Raw genomic sequence first — 15,745 nt, 5'->3', positions numbered from 1 at the left:
CCGGGATAAGCCCCCCTGCAGTCCCGCTAGCGAGGCCCCGATTGGCCGCCCGAACCAGTCCCCTCCACCCCCTCCCTTTCTCACCCCCTCCTAACCTGATGGAAACGGGTTGGGGAGGAGGGAGGAAGGAGGAGGAAGAGCGGTCCTGGAGCTAAGGGCTACCGCGCACCAATCAGATCGAGCCGTGGGAACGAGGCGTTCTGCTAGCCAATAGCATTCTGCGGTCCGGGTCGGTGCCGGCTGACGCGAGGCTGGGCTGTAGCCAATGGGAGCGCCGCTGCCTGTCCGCTCTTCAGCAGCCGGTCGGGGGCGGTGGGAAGGGGAGTGAAGAGAGCACGGCGGCGGCGGCCGAAGGAAGCATCGCTGGACTGGGGAGGGGGTGATCGCGGCCTGGTCCCCCCCGGATTTCGGTGAGAGGATGGGAAGGGTCGGGCCGGGGGGACAGCGGCAATGGGAGTGGGAGAAGAGCCCGCCTTCCTCCTCGCATCAGTCCGGGCCCGGCGGCCGGGAAGCCAGGCTGGCTGCGAGGCCCGGCCCCAGGTCGGCCGGGCGGGCGGGGGTCGTGGCTCCGGGGCTTCCCCGGCTTCTCTCTTCGCCCCGGGCCCGGGTGCCGCGAAGCGTCTCTCGGAGTTGCCGCCTCCGAGAGACCCCGAGGGAGGGAAGGGCGAGGCCGGGGAGGGGCCTGGTCGCCCGCGGCCGCGCGCCGGGGAGTAGGGAGAGGGAGGGAGCCCGTACCGTGCCTTGGGGCAGGGTGGTGGAAGGAGAACGGGGCGGGGGCCGAGGGACCGGGCCCTGCCCGGGACCGATGCTCCCGCTGCCTTCCACCGACCGAATCCTCCCCGAGTGTGTGCCCCGGGGCTGGGAGCGCGCAGGTTGTTGGGGGGCAGGGGGGCGGGGGGAGCCGAAGAGGAAGAGGAGGAGGAGGAGGGCTCCTGCCGGAGCCAATGGGACCGCTGCGGGACTGGGGAAGTGAGGGGGCTGGGAGCTCGGGAAGGGGGTCTGCAGGCGGGTGCTCGATAGGCCGGGCTGGGGAGAGGGCGCCTGCTTGAAGGGTGGGGTGGGGTTTGGTGGGAAGAAAGTGTACCTGTTACTGGAAGGAAGTGAGGTAGGAGGGTGGAGATCCCAACAAGAGCAGGTAGTTAGAGATAGTGGCTTGTGCCAGACGGAGCTAAGAGAGGTGGGCATCTGTGGATGGGGAAATTGGTGACCACGTATTGAGGGACCTTTTGTGCGCTCCAAACTTTATCCATCTCGGCCGCTCTGAGGGCTGAGATTCTGTAAACTCCTTAAGGGACTGGGCTGGCACCAAGCACAGTGCGTATTACACCAAAGAGGACCGAGTAGATAGATGCTTGAGTTGAATTGAAAAGCCCTCCTTACAACCCTCTTCCTTCACTTGCTTTTCTTGTCAGTTCAGAAAACAAAACAGAACAACATTTTTATCAAAATCAACAGCAAGATTGGTACTCCATTTTATGAGATAACAGTGAGGAGTCTTCTGAATAACTCATACTTTTTTAATAAAAAGATTTACTATTTGTTGCATCAGGAATGTTAATATTGCAAGAGACTACAACCCCTTGTTAAAGTAGAAAAGCTTCCTTGACTAAGCGATATTATACATGCATCTGTGTGATATATTTGCATGTGTATATATAAACACGCATGTATATACACATATGAATATATTTACATATATATGTACACATACACATGAAAGTGACTGAGAAAGGGTTAAGATGATATATACTTAGGTGTAGATTATGCAGTAAAAAATAAGTAAAATCTCATTTAAAAACTTGACCAGACAATTGAATTGTTTAATTGTTGTGGAACTAATTAAAAAAATACATTGTTTAAAAAGTCACATCCCTGTCTTACAGGGTTCTCATTATAGTGAAGTGACATAAAAAGAATTTTAACCTAGTGTCACAAATATACTTTCCTTTTTCTCTTCCAGGTTTCTTTTTTGTATTGTGTTCTTTACTTGATTCTCACTTGTGACATTACTGTTATCTGAACTGGAACCAAAGAAATTAATTTGTTTTACTGAATGATTAATCTTCACTCTCTTGTTTTGTAAACAGATTAGTACAACCCTGTTATATTCTGGCCTATCAATTAACATGGAAATAGATTTACTTTACAAAACACTTTTTTGAGTGTGATGCTTTACACTGACTCTGGGGACATTTTACTATAGTGCAAACAGAATAAATAAGTTCTGAGAAATCTTGAAGTAAAAAATAAAGAGTGGTTTATAAAGAACTATGATATAGTGGAAAGAGCATTGGATCTGAAGTCAGAGGACCTAGATTCAAATCTCAGCTTTGCTACTTAGTACTGACTGATTATTCTGTCTTGTCAGTTTCTTCCATAAAAAGAGGGATTAGGACTAGTTGACCTCTAATGTCACTTCCAACTCTAAACCTATGACCTTTTGATAATCAAGGAATGCCTACAGGGTGAATTTTGAGGTATATTTTGGTGACATATGCATTATCAAAAGAGACTGGGAGGGTATTCCAAGGGTGATAGGAGAGGAAAATGCCACATGCAAGGCACGGAATTGTGTGGGAACAGAAAAAAATGAGGTTAACATTAGAATGAGAAATTGCTGAAGACCAACACAGGGAGTCTTTGGAGCACAGGAAGAAGTTGAAAACGGTATATGAGTAAGATAACTAGCTTCACATAGTTGAGGAAAACCAGCTATGTGAATGAATATTGAACTTAAATGATAAGTAACTAAGGGCTGGGATACTAACTAGGGGGCTACCTACTTAAAAGATGATAACTTAGACTGAATTTGGTTATGAGGCAAAGGCAAAAAGCACATTCAGAAACATTTGAATCTAGGACACCTAGAGGTTGTTGGTGTCATTGGTGTTGGTGAAATCAAGAGGGTGTTGATAAGCATACTTTTCAGGTGTTGATGTCATGTTGACAGTTTGGACTTATGGGACCATAGAAAATATTACAGATGTAGGTATAGTTGTCATCTTCACAAAGATATAGAAACTGTGGTATTGGTGAGAGAAACAGGAAGTGAATACTTAGGCTGAGTATGTAAGAATTCATATCTGGTAAACAGAAGATCCAGTGAGAGAAATCAAGGAAGCAAAATACTGGGGGAGCAAAGGGTGAGAATTCTGAGGAGGAATTAATCAGCAGGTTAGATCAAAGCTGATCAGTCCCAGAAGTTTGAAAAGTGAAGACGGGCAATCTGATTTAGACAAGAAGAGATCACTGTAATATGAGGGAGCTGGATGGTCAAGCTTTCACAATTAACAGTGAGAAGCAGCGTCTCATTGGTAGATTGTTTGATTGCTGGCTTTCTGGTTAGGGAGACCTGGGCTTGAATCTTTCCTTACTAGCTGTGAAACCATGGATGTACTAATTTGCCTTCTCTGGGTCTCAGTTTCCCTATCTATAAAATGGGGATAATACTACAAGTAGGGCAAATCTCACAGGATTTCTTTGAATGTTCTCCTTTCTTCTTTTCATCCCTCTTGCATCTGATTCTTGATTCTGTAGATTTGCATTGGGAGCACTTGTTAATTTTGGAATATTGAAATTCATAAAGCTACGTTTATGTGTTTGGTCAACTGGAATCCTCAATAATTTTGCCCTACCCCTGAATTTTAAGAGAAAAAGATGACCTCCCCCAAAACCCCCCCCCAAACCCCCCCCCAAAACTAAAAAACCCAAACAAACCTCCAAACCCTTGATGTTAAGGATTTATTCACTAAAGAAACTTTTAAGGGTGTGGCTGTTATATATGCGAAGTACACATTGAGCCCATTGTCCTATACCAGGAATGGAGAACCTCTGTCAGTTGGCTAGATATGACCTTCACCTTAATTTCATTTTAATTCCACAATTCTCCTGTCCATATTGTGAGGTCCTCAAGCACAGTCTTTACCACTGTTTTTTTCATGCTTACCATAGCAGATGCTTAATCAATATTTGATCGTTTAATTTAGCTGTGAGACCAATACCAATCTGTAAAGGTAAAAACAGCACATGGTTATATTCCAGATGGGAAAATGTATCTGTATGTGTATGAGTTGTGATTGTAGAATAGTAAGTTATGTCTCTGTGTGTCACCTAAAGGTCTCTCTGATGCTTTTTTGTTTTACAGGTAGCTATGCCCTACCTTTGTCATATTTTCTTCCCATCTCCCTATTTTCTGTTCCAAGGTATAATTATAAAATTAAAGCATACATTTATTATTGAACTTGTTACAGACTCATATTGTTAATTTGGGGGGGGGCGTGGGGCAATGAGGGTTAAGTGACTTGCCCAAGGTCACACAGCTAGTAAGTGTCAAGTGTCTGATGCAGAATTTGAACTAAGGCCCTCCTGAATCCAGGGCCAGTGCTTTATCCACTGCGCCACCTAGCAGCCCCTCATAATGTTAATTTAAAAAGTTGAGTGCAATGCTTTGTTTTTCATTCTTAAAAGATGTTATTTTTTACTTAGGTGACCCTGGATTTTTATCCTGTGTGGTTCACTTCAATAGGAGAAAAGTTTCTATACACTAGTCCTTCACTTGCAGAAAGAGGGGAGAAGGAAAGGTATTTGGAGGACTGTTAGAGGATAAGGACAGTATACAGATGGTATTTATAACTATGACTTTGGAAGCAGGGCAAAATCTTTTAATCATCAAGTACTAAATAATGCTCAGCATATTATATTTTGGCAAGAAATCTCAGATTTGAAACACAAAGGGTTTTCTACTTTTTCTTGTTAATAAGAGAATTCATTGAACTAGTATAACCTATATGCTGAGCTTTCTGGTTGTCTAGTTTTGTGTGTTAGACAAGGAAGTAATGCTTATATTAAACTAAGCGACTTGGAAATGAATGTCAACAATATCTTCAAAGACATGTATTTCATTTATTCAGTCAGTAAATACTTATTGATCTATCATGTCTAGCACTATCAAGCACTATTTCTGTATATAGGAAGATACAAAAGAAAAGTAAGATGGCCCCTGTCTTCTAAGAACCTACAATATGTTTGGCGAGATGACATACAGGATTATAGATTTAGATATATAGGATTACAGATTTAGATGATAGATTAGAGATTTAGATCTCAGAGCTCACGTAATCCAACCTCCACAATTTACAGATGAAGATAAAGACCTGGTGAAGCAACTTGCGTTTGGTTACATAAGTAGTAAGTGGCTGAGATGGTTGGTATTTGACCATCAGACACAGAACTTATTCTACTCCTTCATACATATTGGAACAGAGGTTAAGGCACAATTCAAAACCATATGTAATAAAGTACACGAATGAGCCTTGGTCTACAGATGAAATCTTATAGGACTTGAACTGTATCCTGAAAGGTGGGTAATAATAGTAGCTCCTATTTAAAATGTAGGGCTTTACACTCAGTACATTTATTAAGCACCTACTATATGCCAGGCACTGTGTTAAGTGCTAAGGGTACAAAAAGAGGCAAAAGACCTGCCCTTGAGGAGCTCACAATTGACTTATATTCTCTCACTTTATCCTTATAATTTTTTGAGTTAGGGACTGTTATTTGCTCCCTTTTCTCTATTGCTCCAATGGGGATAACTGAAAGAGAAAAGTTAAATGACAACCAATTAGTGTGTGATTTTTTTTTTTTTTTACTCCAAATCCAGTATTTTAGGATTTCTATAGAGAGAAGGAAGAGGGAAAGACATTTATTTGGTAGTTTAAAAAAAAAAAAGGTGGTGGTGAGAGTACTTAAAGGTAGGAGAAGAATGGAACAAAATCATAGAATTTGTAATCACACGATTATTTATTTATTTTGGTCCAGAGCTGTGACTTCATCAGTTTCAAAATTCCCAGTGTAGAGACTAACTCTCCTGATGCTGTCGGGCAGCTTATTTGGAACTTGTCAAGGGTTGTCTGGGAGTCAAAGATGTTAAGTGACTTATTCATAGTCACATAGCTAATATGTATCAGTGGTAGGACTTAAGCCCACGGTTTCCTCACTCAAAGGTTAACCTACCATGCCAGCTTGCCTCTCTCTGGTATTGTAGGATCATAAATTTAGAGCCTAAATCTTACTGTAGACATTTCCCATCAGAAATCTTTGACCCTGTGTGAAATATTGCCTAAGTAGTAACAAAGATGTTCTTGGCCTAGTATAAGGTTCGCTTTCATATAAACACTTTTTTAAAGGTGTTTTTAATTACTCTACTACAGATTGTGTCCCTTGAATTTGTGCCTTTTTACAGTATGAATGAATTGGTAGATTATGAACTTTATAGGCCTCAAAAGACTGACACTACAAATGTCTGTAAGTTCATCCTAACTCTAATGATCTCCTCTTATGCTATCAGTTGCTAGTTTTAAGTGATGTGTGTCTAATATGCCTTTGATATTAAAATAGAAATTATTTTTCATTTCTTTTCTCAAAACATTTTTAGAATCATTTTAGAATCAGTGTTAAAACTGGACAGGATCTACGAAATTTGAGGAGGCCTCAAGTAGGGAAATGATTTGTCCAAAGTCATATAATTTAGTCATAAAACTAAGGCCAAAGGCCAGGTCTTCTGCCTCCCCAGGCCAGCACTTCTGCTGCAATACATGGGCTTTTATTTTTGTCTGACAAACTTGATGTTACTGCTGAAGTTTGTGGCTTTTGTGATAGCCTCAGGCATACCAGAAATGTTGGTGTAACAGTAACAAGGGAAATTGTGTTGCATTTAAAGAATTTACTCTGATTTTTATCTAGTTTTGGAGAGGTCTGAAAAAATGTGTATGTGGTATATAGCTTAGCAAAAGCGAGAATTCCTGCCATGTTTTTAGTATAGTACTTAGCTTTTATAAACAAGTTTAATAATTATTAACATAGAGATGATTCAGAAATTAGGAACTATGTTTGTTACGTGTAAGTTTAACTGATCAAAAGTAGTTCTAATCCAGAAATATTAGTCAAACACCTGTTGTGTACAGGTATGCTCTCTGGGGATGGGGTTATAAAGTTAGATCTGACATGGAGCCTTCCTTCGAAGGAACTTTCACTCTAATGGGGAGATGTGCACAAATAACATTGCTGTGAGAGAGGGAAAGAAATGCAAAGAAAAGGTTCAGGCAGAGTGCTATGAGAAGTTTAAGGAGGGTTAGTTGTGGCTGTCTTGCTTTACTTTTAATTTCATTGTTACATATAGGGATTATAGTTTTATTGAACATCTAGAATTAGATATAAAATTGGAGATTCAGTTCAACAAACATTTATTGAATACCTGTTTTCTGTGCACAGTTCTGTGCTGGGACCTTGGAGGGGAGGCAGAGCACTGCCCTTGCCCTCCTGACATTTATAGACTAGAAGGGGTACACAGCAATACCCAAATAGCCATGATACAAAAATAGAATGTAATAAATTCACAAAAAAAGTGTAAAGTGCTATTTGATATCCAAGCAAGGCTGTGGGAGCTCCTAGTGAGGGTGTCAGAAGTGAATGTTTTGGCAGCTGCTTTCACTGAATTAATAGAATAGACTATGGGACCCAACAGCTTTTTTTCCATTTACCATTTTCTATAATTTAACGATAGAACAGATACAAAATTTCATTTTTTTCAGAGAACAGAAAAAGATAATTTCTGCCCGAATTGATTGCTTTAGTTGAGAGTTTTTTTATCCCTGGATTTTGAGATTGTTTAGTTGTTCTTCCTCATAAGAAATTAGATGCTAAGATGCATTCTAGAAGAAATTCCAACAGGTTTCAATAGTCTTTAGACAACATTGATGATCAAAGATGATCAGAGATTTAAGGGGATCTTGTGAACATCTTCAGGGTATTCTGTGGGCTGGTCCAGAATATTAGTCATCTCACATTGTGTGGCTTAATAGAATCAGGACAATAGTAACATGCAATGACTACAGTAATGTAACTGAAAACATAATAAAAAGCATTATGAGTTAAATATAATGATCAGTCTTGGTTCCAGAGAGCACTGATGAAACATATTTCCTCCTCTTAGTATAGAGGTCTTGGACTAGAGGTAGAGAATGTTGCATATGGTGTCTCTTTATTTTTGTTTTACTGATCAGCTTTACTGATAGCTCGATGGTGCAATGGTTAGAGTATTGGGCCTGAAGTCAGGAAGACCTCAGTTCAAATTTGACCTCACACTTAATAGCTTTGTAATCTTGGACAAATCACTTAATCTCTCTTTGCCTCGGTTTCCTCACCTGTAAATTGGGAATCGTTATAGCACTTTCCTCAGAGGCTTGGTGTGAAAATCAAATGCAATAATATTTGTAAAGCACTTGGCATAGAGCCTTGAACATAGTAGGAGCCATATTAATAGTGTTATTATTATTAGAAAAGGTTCTCTTTTTGGAAAGGGTGTATATTGAGGAAGTGATCATGGTGTAAGAATAATTTTTAAAGAAAAAAAGCTTAAACAATTTTTGTGCTATTTAATTGATTCTATGAAATATAACTATAACTATGATAATAACTTGGCATAGATAAGAACCCTACAAAATACTTTTATTTTGCAGTGACAAATGAGAGCTGGTCAGTGAGAAGTTTTACTTAGCTGTAGTGATTCAGAGATTGACCATCAGTGTAACCCACTGTTGTATCGTCCAAAGGTATAACCTTTTATATCCTGAAAAAGCTGCTTATTTTCCATTACCACCATATTTAATTCTATGGAGTGACAGTCTAATTGATAGAAAATGAATCAGTTCAACAAACATTTGTTCAATGCCTGCTTTGTGTAAGGTGAATCATAATTTTTTAAAACTAGGAGAGAGAAACCTTAGAGATAATCTAGTTCGACCCCCAAATTGTATCTATCTATTTTATGTATCAGGTCCTAATTTTTGATCGGTGTCAGAGGGAGGGGGAGGTTTCTCACAAATCTCTGTGACTTATTTTGTCTAAACCCAAGGACTACTGTGGGAACCTCAGAATTCGATTCATATCTCTAACAGATCTCAATTTCTTTGTAAGTGCTCAGGTTATTTTGACATGTATATAAAAGTCTTGGTGTGCTGGTAAATGTTTAACCTCGGGCTCTATGGATTTAAAAAAAAGTATGCAGGACACACTTTTAAGTTTAGTCTGTATTATTAACCTTTCTTCTATTGCTTTCTTAAGTCTAAGCTATGCCAAAACAAACAAAAAATAACCCCCAAAACCTCCAAGCCCTGGAGTCATAGAGCATTTGCAGATTTCAGATGTGGAAATGCTTACACTGACTAAGAGCTCAAGAGTTGGTTTGGTGTTGGCTCCAGCCTAAAAGGACCTGGTTGTTTTTCAGTTTACCTGGTTGGTTCACTGCTGGCTTAACTTAATTTCCCTTTGGAAATTCACACATGATATAGCCTATTGGCCTTTCTGCAGGCCTGAGGGAGGCTGGGCATCTTAGAATAACAGAATCTGAGACATGGAAGGAACATCAGCAGACAGCTATTTTGACCCATATACTAAAGGAGTCCCATTAGACTATGACCTGACATGGTTTACCAACCTTTGCTTGATGATCTTCGGTGAGGGAGAATGTATTAACCTCCAAGGCAGCCCATTAGTTTTTTGGACAGCTCTAATTATTAGGAAAGGAAAGCTAGATGGTGCCGTGGGTAGAATGCTCATCCTCTAGTCAGGAGAACTCAAGTTTTTTTTTTTTCCTCTTTAATCATTTCTCTTTAGTCATTGAATGCATTTAATGAATGGAATTGAAAAGTGTCGTATACTAAACTCCTCAGACAACAAAAGGCATCTATAAACAGCCATAAAATATCCCCTGATACCTCTGTCAGAGAAGGAATTCTAAGCAGTGTAGCCTGTGGATCTGCACCAGGATAGTTTGACTTTCATTCTTATGTTATATTCTAGGAACCCCACACATGTCTTTGTAGTTATAAGCTATTTTGTTGACATTATCTAATTTAATCCTCAGAGCATCCCCATGGGTTAAATAATCTAAGTATTACCATTTCTATTTTATAAATGAAGAAACTTGGGCTTCAAAAAGATAAGTGACTTAAATCAGGAGGACCCAAGTTGAAATTCAGCCTTAGACAGTTACTAGCTGTGTGACCCTGGTCAAGTCACTTAACCCTGCTTGTCTCAGTTTCCTCATCTATAAAATGAGCTGGAAAAAGAAATGGCAAACTACTCTATTATCTTTGTCAAGAAAACTCCAAATGAGGTGATAGTCAGACACAACTGGACAACAATCTTTAGGAAGTTTTTTTCCTGACATCAAACCTAAATTAACCTTTTGCAGCTGCTTCTCATTGCCTCTGGTCCTGTCCTCCGGCCAATTTTTCCAAATGATAACCCTTCAAATACTTGACAGCTAATATGTGACTTCCAAGTGTTCTCCAGACTGGACATTCTCATAGGATCTTCATATGACATGGACTCAGGGCCTTTCACCATCCTGGTTGCCCTCCTCTAGTCACTGGCTCAGTTATCCATGTCCTCCTTAGACTGTGATACTCTGAACTGAACACAATACTTTCCATGAGATCTAATGAGGGCAGGAGACAGTGGGGAGTATCATTTCCCTGGTCCTGAAAGCTTTGCCTTTCTTAATGTATCCCAAGAGTTCATTAGCTTTTTTGGCTGTCATAGCATGCTGCTGGCTCATGTTGAGCTTACAGTTCACTGAAACTGTCAGACATTTTTCAAAACAACTATCCTCTAATAAGACTTTCCCTAAAAAGTTGTCTTTGTGAAGTTGATTATTTCTATATCTAAGTAGTAAGACTACATTTATCCCTATTAAATTTCATCTCATTAGATTCCCAACCTTTTAACCTATTAAGATCTTTTTGGGTCCTATCTCCATCATCAAGTGTTAGCTGTTTTTCTTCTAGCCTTGTTAGCTACAAATCTGATGAGCATGCCCTTTATATTGCTTTTTTTTTCTTTCCTGTTGCCTGTTCTCCTAGAGACTCCAGATCCTTTCCCATCCTTTCATCAAGGCTGACTTGTTTTGTTGGTGTCTCAATTCAGCACCGACTCATAGATAGCCATGCTGCCCAGGAGAGGCCTCATAGATGTGCCTCTCTCTGAGTGTGTGTGGTTGCTTCTCTTGTTTTGTCTCTGTGTCTTTTAAAAAGCCAAACCCAAAGACTTGACTCAGTTGTGGGGACTGACATATCTGAGATACTAACTGGGTGATGCTGCTGCTTTAGTGGAGCTATGATTTTCAGTACCCGAGGTTAAAAGGTCTGTTGCTGGGGGCACTGGGAACTAGGACACCCTTGTCTGGGAGACAGAAAGGAAAAGGGCTTGTCTCCATTGGTGCAGACCTGTTCTGTATAGATGAGGAAGTAAGCCCAGAGAGATTAAATAGCTTGCTTAGAGTCAGGATTTTGGGACAGTTGGGGTTGAGACACGCTTCTGTTTCTGCTCATGGGGTAAGATTACCTTTCTGCCTCTTGACATTTTGGAAAGGGGGAAGATTGACTGCAAAAGTGGAACACTGGTTTGTAGGACCATAGATGTAGATTTAGAAGGAACCTTAAGTCCCTCTGGTCCACCCTTCCCTTTACAGAGAAAGAAATTCAGGCCTGGGGAGGTAAGTGCCCAAGGCCACATATGTAAGAGTCAGAAGTGAGATTTGAGCCAGGGGCCAGAATCAGTGCTCATTTCACTGAGCCAGGAAGTGAGTCTGGATGCTGAGAGTGCTAGAAGGTAGAAAGCAAGGCAGTGATTGGAGGATATGTGAAGTGACTGTGAGAAAGGACAGTGGCCAAAACCATGGTGGCATGACATTTGCCTTGGCTCTCCTTCCCCAATAGGATCACTGTCATGCGTAAGGGGCCTGTGCTTGGCTACAGGATTTATGTTGTGGTTGCCAGGATCACATACAACACATTACAGTATGGATCAAGTGATGACGAGAGCTCTAAAAGCAGATTCAATATAATATGCCTTACTCGAATTGTGGAAAAAGTTCTTTTCAGAAAAGGGAAAGGTTGGGAGAGGGAGAGACTGACTATAAGTAATTTAGTACATGTCAGTAGTTAACAAGGCCTGATAATATTCTTCCAACGCTTAGATCCATTGTTTAGGAGCTTTTTAGTCATTCTTTTTCTTTGGATAAAAAGAAATAAGTCATGGAGTCTTAAGTAGCTCTTGTGTGTGAGATTGCATTATTATTTGCTATGCCATATTTTCCCATACATTTCCCTTTACAGTTAACTTCCTCGTATATACTGCTCTTCCTGTTGTACTAACTCCCCTCCTCAACTAACCATTGCTCTTGAGGTAAGTGTTTCAGGAGCTTTATGTCAGTTGGTTTTTCTGTAGATAGAAAAGTACAGGAATTCAGCCACAGTAGTTAGTTTGTGAAATTACTTAGTGATGTGGGGAGAGAGTTCCTGTGTGGATGAAATTATGGATTGCTTTCAAGTGATTCTTCAAGATATTTTCCTAATGCTTTTTAAATGCTCATTCTGAATATAATTAAAATGCTATTTACACAAAATGGAATGTTTGCATGTTAGGTCAGTCTTGAGGGGTTAAAATTTATTTACTTTTAAACTTTTTTTTCTTTTTAAAAGTTTTATTCATTTTTATATTTTTTGCCACAGGCATTTTGCAAAATAGGATGCTTCCTTTGGGTTTTCCCTTAACAAAGAAAAGCATTTAAGCAAAATCAGCTTGGCAATACTACTTAGTCTGCTGGTGTGTGAGGCACTCCATACCTTCCTAGTCAGAGTCTCTCTGTGTTACATCATAGAGGATTGAAATGTGTTTCTTCATATATTTTCCAGGATCAAATTTGGTCACTGAATTAGATTGAGTTTAGCTTCCTGAACTGTAGTTTTTTGGTTCATATTATTGTATAGGTACATATTGTTTTCTTGGTTTAGCTCTTCCCTTGTTTCTTTGAATTCCTTGTGATCATTTCTTATCTTCTTTCTCATTCCATTCATGTATCAATTTTTGTAGCAATTCCCAACTCATTGGGCAACTACTTTTTTTCCCCTGCTAAAAAACTGCTTCTAAGAAATATTTCATGTTTTCAGGGCTTTTATTTCTGTCTTTGATGTCCTTGAAGTATATGCTCAGTAGTGGGATTGTTAAGGCAAAGGATATGTACAGTTTAATGATTTTTCTTATACAATTCCAAATTGTGTTCAGTTAATTTACACTTATCCTGTTTTTAGTGTATGAGACTTCCCACTACTCCTTCTTTGTTGACTATTTCCATCTTTTAATTCCATTCATAGCTGTTAAAGTTGTATTCCTAAAATAGTGAATCTAACTATGTTACCACATTACTCAACTCAATAATCACTACGATGGCTCTCTTTGATCCATTTTGTTGTTGTTGAGTCATTTTTCAGTCATGTCCTACTCTTCATGACTCCATTTGGGGTTTTCTTGGCAAAGCTGGAGTGGTTTTCCATTTCTTTTTATTTTTTTAGTTCATTTTACAGATGAGGAAACTGAGGCAAGCAGAGTTAAGTGACTTACCTAGGGTCACACAGCTAGTAATAGAATTGTCTGAGGCTGGATTTGAACTCAGGAAGAAAAGTTTTCCTGACTCCAGGTCTGGCACTGCTGTACTTAGCTGCTCTTTGATCTTCAGGGTCACACATATGCCTATGTGGCATTTAAAGCCCTTCCCCACTTGTCTTCAATGCTGTCTTTCCTGATTAAGTTTACATTCCTTCTCTTCACATAATCAGCAGTTTAGGCAGACCGCCTTTGGTGCTTTTTGTCACACACTGTCCTTTTGTCACACAGTCCCATTGTGCAGACTGTCATCCTTTGTACCTGGAATGCAATTCCTTCCTCACTTTTGCTGAGTTCTTAGAAGTCCTAGTTTTCTTCAAAATGTAGCACTAGTGCCATCTTCTGTGGTAGATCTTGCTTGATTCATCCAACTGCTAGGGCCCCTTCGATAACCTGGTGGTTTTTAAAATATATATTGTTTGTATATATGCTTTTATATTCACGTATAGTCGTCACTGACAAAGTGCAGGTAACTGTTTCACTAGCATCTAACATAGTGCCTTTTAGCTCAATAAAATGTTGATTAAGTATTATCTTTGCTTATTTCATAGGTATAATTTGTATTTCTCCATTATAGAATTGAAGTACTTTTCTGTGTAGTTGTTGATAGTTTATATTTCTTTTTTATAAAAGAAGATTATATCATTTGGCCACTTATCTACAGTGACTCTTGATTTTTTTTTGCATTTGTATCAATTCTCTATATGTCTTCAACATCAGACTTTTATCAGATATTTGACAGAAAGCTTCCCCCTCACCATATGACTGTTTCTCTTATTCTAGCTACATTGATTTTATTAGTGCAAAAAAATGTTGATTTTATTTAAATTGACTATTTTTATCTTTTAAATCCTCTATCCCGGTTTTCCTTAACAGTTCTTTCTTAAGTCATTCTTGTCAAAGGTACCTCTTATTCTTAGAGTTAATTTAAAAGGAACTATAGTTTTCAAAGTTCTCTAATTCCTCCCTTCTTCCCCCCTTACCTCCTATTCTTCTTGTCCTTAGAGTGGATGAATTAATTTTTTCCACTTTATTTTAGATGTAAAATAATCAGAGAAGGAAACCTGTGCAAGTAAAAATATGTGCTGCAGAAAGGGTCAAAGAAAATAATGTTGAAATTTTGCATCTTTCCCTAGTGCCTTAGACAGTGTGTTTTAACACATGCATGTTCAAATTATTTTAGTATTATAGATAATCAATTCAGCTGTTTCATACCTTAGAGACTTACTGGGCAAATAAGTCATTTAAGCACTCTATGCCTTAATTTCTCATCTGTGAAATGAAGATAATGAAGGCACTTTCCGAGAATTGTTGTGAAGATCAAATGAATACGTGTGTGTGTGTGTGTGTATATATATGTATATGTATATGTATATGTATATGTATATGTATATGTATATGTATATGTATATGTATATGTATGACTATGAATGTATGTGTGTGTATACACACATATATATATATAAACACTTTGGAATACTGTAAAGCACTATTTAAATGTTAGTTATTATTTTATTATTTATAATTGTATATTATGTATATTATTTTTAGTATTTTAAACATTTTATCAATTTTTCTCTATAGTACTTGGTTATTTCCTTTTGAGCTGCAAAGATGTTTTGGTAGGATCAAGGTAAATAGAAGCAAATTCACCTTATATAGTTTCATTGATGTTATCAGTTTCTGTTTGCGTAACTTCAATTGCAATCTTGATGTTTATTATTACTATAACAATAGATTATGTAGAAATTTTTGACGACATTGATTGTACATATGTAGTATTTATTTAGGATAAAATTAAGTGGAAACCATTTCACTTCAAATTGTATTGGTAAATATTCTCATAGGAGTGTTGGGACTATCTCTTAGACTGAGGATAGAATTATCTGCTTTGAAACCATAGTCTGATAAAAGGTTAATAAGAAATGATAATATTTCTCATAGAATTTATGGATTTTAAGCCATGGGCACATAATTTACTGTTGACTGTAGATTACTTAGAAGAGATAGTGTTAAAGTTTTGATTTTTAAAAATATGACCCCTTTTCTTACTGTTACTGAAAGTTTTTGATGTAGGAATATGAATTCAATGAATAGTTAGAGTCTACTCTTTGCCTTATATTTTAAAAAATTTAAAGCCTTTAAAAAAAATACCAATGTCATTTTCTGTTCTGTTCCTTCCCTCAACCCCTTCCTTGTAACAAAGAAAAATCAGTAAGCAAAAGCAGCTTCTGACAGCAAC

The 15,745-nt window shown here is 38.8% G+C and overlaps 1 protein-coding gene across 2 annotated transcripts in view; it reads left to right on the top strand.

Moving 5' to 3' along the window:
• The first annotated feature begins 249 nt into the window (after nt 1-249).
• Nucleotides 250-15,745, top strand: part of FAR1 (fatty acyl-CoA reductase 1) — a 105,569-nt gene continuing 90,073 nt past the window's right edge. Inside the window, exon 1 of one of the 2 annotated variants that reach the window (XM_043970798.1) lies at nt 250-410. The gene's annotated coding sequence lies outside the window, so the exon portion shown is untranslated. The remainder of the gene's footprint in view (nt 411-15,745) is intronic. The other variant, XM_043970797.1, reaches the window with a different exon arrangement.

The sequence above is a fragment of the Dromiciops gliroides genome, chromosome 6, assembly GCF_019393635.1.
Source record: "Dromiciops gliroides isolate mDroGli1 chromosome 6, mDroGli1.pri, whole genome shotgun sequence".
NCBI lineage: Eukaryota > Metazoa > Chordata > Mammalia > Microbiotheria > Microbiotheriidae > Dromiciops > Dromiciops gliroides.
Note: the sequence above shows the minus strand (reverse complement) of the source record. Positions and strands in the feature narration are given on the sequence as shown.